The sequence below is a fragment of the Lathyrus oleraceus genome, chromosome 7 (assembly GCF_024323335.1).
Source record: "Lathyrus oleraceus cultivar Zhongwan6 chromosome 7, CAAS_Psat_ZW6_1.0, whole genome shotgun sequence".
Lineage (NCBI taxonomy): Eukaryota > Viridiplantae > Streptophyta > Magnoliopsida > Fabales > Fabaceae > Lathyrus > Lathyrus oleraceus.
In genome coordinates this window covers 288,384,060-288,392,288 of record NC_066585.1, presented here as the reverse complement: position 1 = coordinate 288,392,288, position 8,229 = coordinate 288,384,060, and the positions used below count along the sequence as shown (strand labels likewise).

General features: G+C 41.9%; 1 non-coding gene across 1 annotated transcript; it reads left to right on the top strand.

The window, feature by feature from the left end:
• Positions 1–730: 730 nt before the first annotated feature.
• On the top strand, positions 731–837 carry LOC127109974 (small nucleolar RNA R71). Its single transcript, XR_007797214.1, has one exon. It is a non-coding gene; the product is annotated as a small nucleolar RNA R71 (small nucleolar RNA).
• Positions 838–8,229: the final 7,392 nt, after the last annotated feature.

Here is an 8,229-nt window from a genome sequence, read left to right as displayed (position 1 = left end):
TTGGTTTAAAGCTACCTGAGAGATCTGGGTTTCAAGCATCTTGGTATGAGTAACTATTTGATCAACCTTGGTTCCTAACTGAGTAATCAATTCGTTAACATGAATGTTTTGGTTCATGAACTCCTTGTTTTGTTGGGTTTGAGCCGTGATAAAATTTTCCATAATTTTCTCAAGGCTCGGCTTTGGTGGTACAGGTTGCATAGGTTGATTTGATCTAGGGGCTTGATAACTAGGTCTCAGAGGTGCATTATTTTGAATAGGGTTATTGTTTTTATAGGAGAAGTTAGGGTGATTCCTCCATCCAGGGTTATAGGTATTCGAGTATGGGTTCCCTTGGGTGTAGTTCACTTGCTCGGAGTGGGTTTCGTTTAATAGACTGCATTCTGCGGATTTGTGTCCTTGGGTTCCACATATCTCATAATCCGACGAAACTGCGGCTACAGTATTCGGGTTCGTGCACATATGCTCGACTTTTAGGGCTAATGCGTCCATTTTAGCTTGCATCATGTCTATAGAGCTCAGTTCATGCACTCCTCGTTGGGCTTCCTTCTTCTCAATTGTCGCTCGTTCGACTCCCCATGATTGATGGTTTTGAGCCATGTCTTCGATGAGGGAACTAGCTTCAGGATAAGGTTTGTTCATCAGGGCACCGCCTGCGGCAGCGTCGATGGTCATCTTTGTGTTATAATGAAGTCCATTATAGAAGGTTTGAATGATTAACCAATTTTCTAAGCTATGATGTGGGCATGCGCGTAACAACTCTTTATATCTCTCCCAAGCTTCGAACTACGATTCTCCATGGTTTTGGGTAAATCTAGTTATATGGTTTCGAAGAACGGCGGTCTTACTCGGGGTAAAACATCTAGCAAGAAAAACTCTTCTAAGGTTATCCCAAGTCGTAATGGAATTGGGTGGAAGGGAATCTAACCATGATAGAGCTTTATCTCTGAGGGAAAAAGGGAATAATCTTAAATGTATTGCCTCAGGAGAAGCTCCATTGGTTTTAAAAGTATCTGCTAATTGAAGAAATATTTTTAAATGTTGGTTAGGATTCTCAGCAGCGAGACCCGCGAATTATCTCTGTTGCACTAGTTGTAACAGGGATGGTTTAAGTTCAAAATTATTGGCTCGTATGATTGGGCTTACTATACTAGAACTAGGTTCTTCATTAGATGGTTGAGCGAAGTCCTTAAGAGGTCTTTGGTTTTGATCTTCGGCCATAGCTCTCTTAATTCTATGAAAGAATAAACGTGCGCGAGCGTAACGTTTAGGTTCCACCAGAGGGTTTACTAAGCTTAAACTTCCGGTGCTGCGAGTCCTTCGCATCGACCGGCGGGAAATAACCTAAGTCTAAACGATATAACAACAGGAAAATGAAATTTGACGAAATTGGTCCCCGGGAACGGCGCCAAAAACTTGATGCGTTGGAAAACTTAATGCGGTGTTCGCAAGTGTACGAACGCGTCAGAGTAATATAAAAGATTATCGAACCACAAAGACCAAGTGTCAATCTATCGTTATCTGTTGTTATGGTGTTTATCAAAGGCAATTAAAATAGGTATTTTTTGTAGTGTGCAATTGAAAAATAAAGTACTGAAATAAAATATAATTAATAAAGACAGGGTCGAATGTAATTCACGTAATCAATTGATAATCCAAGTACTTGTTAATAGAACTACTTATGGGCAATGTTTCCTACTTTGAAAAGAACTAATTTAACGGGAACTGTCGCTTTCGCGTATTCAGAACCGAGTTGTACCCCCTAATCAAACCCTCTTATTGTCACTTATAAAAAGGCGCGCATTGCGTTAGAGTAGTAAACTTATTTTTAAGAAATATAGTATCTTGACTAAGTTGAAAAGTATTATAACTTGGATTTCTTAACCAAAAGAGGTTCTTACGAACCAGACTCTAAACTTATAAACACGTCCGAAAATAGTTTTAAAATCTCTTTTCTTCTTGATGTTAAAAACTCCTAATGAACTAAACAAAGCGCTTTCGCTGTTTTTGAAATAGTTAAAAACAATTAAGTTTAAAAAGACGTTGGACGGCTTTCGATCTTACCCAACGGAAATGAAGTGCGGGAAAACATAATTTAAAAGTTAAAATAGCCCTTTAAGTGTTTCTACGAACAATTGTACGGATTACTGGTTTAATTACGATCCTTACATTCTAGCCTTATAAATTTAGCTAGACATGGTAAAATAAAAGTGCATTAAAATAAATAAAAGTAGTGCGAGTGCGGAAAGTAAATAAAAGTAAAGCGAGTGCGGAAAATAAATGAAAGTAGTGCTAGTGCGGAAAATAAATAATTTAAAGCGAGTGCGAGGAAATAAATAAAAGTAAAAGCGAGTGCGGGAAATAAATAAAATAAAAGCGAGTGCGAGAAATAGAAAAAGTAAAGCGAGTGCGGGAAATAAATAAAGTAAAGCGAGTGCGGGAAATAAATAAAGTAAAGGCGAGTAATAAAAACCTACTCCAATCGGAGGGCTGAGTAAATTGCAATGCGGAAAAGAAAATGGCGGCAGGATTAACTTCCTTCCAAAGTGCTCCAAACTCGAGTACAGACTCTATCACAGACTCAATTACACAATTGTGGTAACACTCTAATGCGAAGCGATTACCACTTTATAAAACTGAATATATGCCTAGGTGAAACAAAGTTGCTTCTGATTTCGCCTTGTTCCAACGTTCGGATCTTCGTCTGCTCTAAGTTTGGGTGATTGTAAAACTGAATTCGCGTTTCTACTTATAAGCAAATAAAAAAGGTGGAATTGACTTGGATGCCCTTCAACTTGAAAATAGAGGAAACCGTTTTCCTCTTGTGGCGCCCGCCACAAGGCCATGGCGCCCGCCACAAGCACAAAGTGGGGCGCCTTAGTGGAAGTGGTGGGAAAATGTGGGAGTTGATGGAAGTTTGAATTGGACACGTCATGGCTTGGACTGTGGCGCCCGCCATTGGGTAGGCCATAAGAGCAAAATGCTGATTTTTAGGGTTTTTGGCTCTTTTTCGCTCCTTTTCTCGATCGGGGCTCCTATTAAGGTAAAAACCTGAAAACAAAGGAAAACACAGTAATAACACAACAAAACGGTAATAAAATAACTAGAATGCATGCGAAATCGGAGTCGAAAAATACGTAAATTTTAGTGTGATCAAGTGCCCCCAGTGACTTTACCAAAATGGTAAACATGGGGATGAGGTTAGAAGAAGGTGTCTGTGAGGGACGTTTGTCTAAGGAAGCGGCATCTTCAAACAAGAAGTATGGTAGTGGATTCGCCAGGAAGTGGGAAGGTGAAACTAATGCAGTGTCAGCAGGGAGGCAGAAAAGGCCTCATGTTAGAATAAATCCGCAACCATGTCAGCATCATCATCAATTATCATCCATTATTCAAGTATTTCCCAACAATCAATCTATTCCAGTTCCACAACAGCAACATCAATGACAACCACAACAAAGAACAAACAACAACAACAACATAAATAATAATCAACAACAACAATAGAACTTTAAGAGGAAGAAGGTCTCTTTAGACGCTATTCCTATGTCATATGCTGAATTATACCCGTCTTTGGTTCTCAAGAACCTTCTCAAACCAAGAAATCCACCACAAATTCCAGAACCACTTCCATGGTGGTACAAGCCAGAATTCTATTGTGCCTTTCATCAAGGGGCTCCTGGTCATGATATCGAGAATTGCTACCCATTGAAATATGAGGTCCAGAAGCTTGTAAAGAGTGGGATCGTGTCCTTTGAGGATCGTGTGCCGAATGTTAAAGCAAACCCATTGTCTGCTCATGGTAATCCCTCTATTAATATGGTAGATGGCTGTCCAGGAAGCTTCCGCGTGTTTGATGTGATACGTATTCGTCGATCCTTGGTTGAGATGCATAAGACCCTGTGCACGATTAGTGATTATGAACACGACTACGACAGTTGTGAAATTTGTTGTGTGAACCCCCGTGGGTGTTCGGTTGTCAAGAGAGATATCCAAAGGTTGATGGACGACAATGTGATTCAGATTCAACAATTCAGAGATATAAATGATGTCAACATAATAGTGCTAGTCTTTAAGACCCCTGAGCAGGTGGTAATTCAGTTCAATAGCAGCAGCAGTAACAACCGCAATAGATCGGTATCGCTGTTAGTGATACGGTTAGTGGGCCCAGTCTCATACGCATCCGATAGAGTTGTTCCTTATTAGTATAATTTAACAATGGTGGAGAATGGTCAAGAGGTCCCGTTGCCTACAACTAATTTTGTTGTGATTATTGCCGATATAGCGAAGATGACCCATAGCGGTCGTGTGTTTGTTCCTGTTTTCTCGAAGGATATAAAGGATGTTGGTAAGAAGGTTGAAGTGCCTGTAGCAAGTCCGATTAATAATCATGTGTGTCAGTCTGGTGAATCCAGCAAGCTAAATCCTAACAATGATGATGAGGTACTCCGTTTGATTAAGAAGAGTGAATTTAATATGGTGGAGCAGCTGCTCCAAACTCCTTCGAAAAGTTTAATGTTGTCTCTGCTTATGAATTCCGAAGCACACAGAGAAGCATTGCAAAGAGTGTTGGAGCAAGCCTACGTAGAGCACGATAAAACTGTGGATCAATTTGACCATATTGTGGCTAACATCACTTCCTGCAACAACTTGAGCTTTTGTGATGAAGAACTTCCCAAGGAAGGCAGAAATAACAATCTGGCACTACATATTTCAATGAACTGCAAGAAGGATGTGTTGTCCAATGTGTTGGTTGATACCGGTTCTTCATTGAATTTACTCCTAAAGTCAACTTTGTCCAGATTGTCGTATCAAGGAGCTCCGATGAGATACATTGGCATGATCGTCAAAGCTTTTGATGGTTCTCGTAAGACTGTTATTGGTGAGGTGGACCTTCTAGTGAAGATAGGCCCGGGTGATTCCCAAATTACTTTTCAGGTAATAGATATCCACCTGGCCTATAACTGCTTATTAGGAAGGCTGTGGATACACGAGGCAAGAGCTGTGACGTCCACTCTGCATCAGAAGTTGAAGTTCGTGAAGAATGGTAAACTCGTCATTGTGGGTGGAGAGAAAGTGTTGTTGGTGAGTCATCTGTCGTCTTCTTCATATGTGGAAGCTGAGGAGGAGTGAAATTCTAGTTATCAGACTTTCGATGTCACACGGGTTGTTATGACATCCAATTCTGCACAGACAAGAATTATGCAGAACTTAAAAGTAAGTGCAGTAAATAACACAAGTAATTGTTTACCCAGTTCAGTCCAACATGACCTACATCTGGGGGCAACCAAGCCAGGGAGGAAATCCACTATCAGTAGTATTAATTCAAAGCTAGACTCACCCGTTTACAACTTTTCACTTAATCCCTACCCAATGCAATTTCAATCTTGCTCTAAGATCAGAGTTCCTACTCACTCCCCCTCAATCACCTAAATGATTACTACCTTTAATCAATATTAAAGACAATTTGAAGTCACACTTCAAACAACTCTTGATTGTGCTTAACAGCTTTAATCAAGACACACAACACTCACGCTTAAAAGCTTTGAGCGACACAACACTTACAACTCAATGAACACCCTATGCCAATGCGATCATCTACGTGATAATGGCTTGGCTTACAAGATATGTCTAATACAAGACTCACAAAAATACAGCAGTGAAGTATGATGGACACACTAAATCTTCACGCCTCAAAATCCCCAGTTCTGAATGAAGGAGCGACTTCCTTTTATATTGCAGTAATTGGGCCTTTGCACTTGTATTCTCCTGAATTTAAGGTCACGCGAGTTCCCCTAAATTCCACATCTAGGTTACTAACAAATAGGCTATTTGTTAGGTTCATTAAATGTAGCTTGGTTGTTGATTTCCTGGATTTTCTCTCAGCTGTTGAATCCCTGAAGAATAGCCTGAGAAAAAGCTGAAACAGAAAACTGAACAACCTACAATATAGCATATGCTGTCAGGAATGAATGTCACAACATTCAGCTTGACATCAAGGATCATATGCTAAGTCTGTTTTTCCTGAAAACAGACTGTACAACTTTGCTGAACTGTACAGGACCAAACTGTCCTTTCTACAGTAGCAGCTTACAATAATAAATGCCAAAGCATCCAATTTGACATTTACACATATAGCCTTTAGTCAGTTCTGTTTTACTCTTGAAGAACAGACTAAGAAACATACTGAAGTGTAGCAGAACTCCACTCTGTTTATTGTTTAGTATATGTTGTCAATGATGAATGTCATAACATCCAGTTTGACATTCAGACAGTAGGCTTTATGCCAGGTCTGGTATTTCCTTGATAACTGTCGCATCGCGCGAAAAACCGGCGGGAAAAGAAAGAAACAACAGAGCCGCCACCGTGCGTTATTTATCCCAAAAGAGGGAAAGGAAACGCTCAGAGTAAACCTAGGAAAGAACATGGTCTCGCGACCAAAGAGGATGGGTTCGGGAGTCGGTTATGCGAAGGGAAGGTGTTAGGCACCCTACGCATCCGTAGTACTCTACGGGATCCACGCACAAAAGGAAGGAAAATTGGTTGCTAAACACTGCTCAAACTCACACACACTGGCTGAAAGAGACAAAAGAGACTGACTGAAACTGACTCGGCAGGATGTCGCATCCTGGGCCTACTTAGTCTATCAGACATAGACATCAGAGTCGAAGTAGTTCGGACTGGGGAAACGACACATGCTCGCTAGGATATCGCATCCTATGCATACGTATCTCCTCGGACGAGAGAAGAATCAGAGCATTCGTAGCTCGGCTGACACGCACACAAACAAACAAGACACACACAGGCAAACGTGGAGCCCGACTGCCAATCACTGGACTTATGTCAGCATCCGAACCTAAAACACACACACACTGGAACCCAAATGCCACTCGATGGATTTACATCAGCTTCCAAGCACACAACAAGACAACAAGTCAATAGGGAGTCGGGGACTCGAGCCTATAACTGTCAAACAACACACACAAACAAACGGACAACGAATTGCTAAGGAGTCAGGCACTCGAGCCTAGCAACTGTCAAACAACACACACAAAAAGAAAAAGGGCGCCCGGAGAGATCAGCTCAATCTCCTGCCTACATACTTCATCTGGTATGAAGATCAGGGCGATGTAGTTCCCCTACGCAGGGACAAGGATCTAGCCTAACCAGATAACAGAGGGAGACACAACACTAGGGAGACTACGACTCGAGCCTAGATGTTGTCATGCAAAGTCAACCCTAAGTTAAGGTTTCTAGCTAAATGGCACGCGGGCCAACCTATCCTAAACAGACACAGGAAAAAGCAAAGTCTCGATTGCAACTAGGGCAAGAGAAGAGGGATATCTCAATCACAACAGGGGTGAGAGAAAAGAAATAGATGTTAGTCGTCAGTCAAAACTCGGCAAGACATCGCGTCTCGTGCCTACGTATCTCACCTGAACATGAGAATCAGAGTTGCCGTAGTTCGGCCGGCAGGGAAAAAAGACTCGATCGCAACGAGGGCGAGAGAAAGGGAAAGTCTCGATCGCAACGAGGGCGAGAGAAGGGATCGCAACGAGGGCGAAAACAAGCACGGATTAGCTGTTAGTCGTTAGTCAAACTCGGCAAGACATCGCGTCTCGTGCCTACGTATCTCACCTGAACATGAGAATCAGAGTTGCCGTAGTTCGGCCGAACAGTTCTAAACATGGCTCACACAAGGGTTAAGCCACACAGACTTGACTTGCACAGGAAGCAAGTCAAGCACAAAGCTATTGCACAAGGGCAAGCACAAACTAAAGCCTAAGGAAGCAAACAAGGCAATCACAAACACATACAGCATAAGAATAAACACACCAACAAGGGGGCTCAAACATCAAAGGTTAGGCACTAGGGCCAACTGGGATGGGGTAAGTGTTGCTCTTAACCTTGCCATTGAGAGGCTAAGGTGAAGCAGATGAAAGGAGATGAGGGGTGTGCCTCATTGCTTCTATCCCTAATCAGGGAGAGCATCAAACAATAGAAAGTGGGGGAGTTCAGAAAGATGGAACTCCTTCCCCATTATTGACTCGATAGATCTTGGGTTTTTATCTCGATGCTTCAACCATGTAATGGGAGCAGAGAGAGGACACACTGAATAGTGGGGGATAGATTGCTTATCCCTACCTTCCACCAATTGCCTCAAATGAGGACTTTTCCTGCTTGGGACAATTTTAAACAAACACAGGCATTGCCTCTTAAGGAGGACTTCAG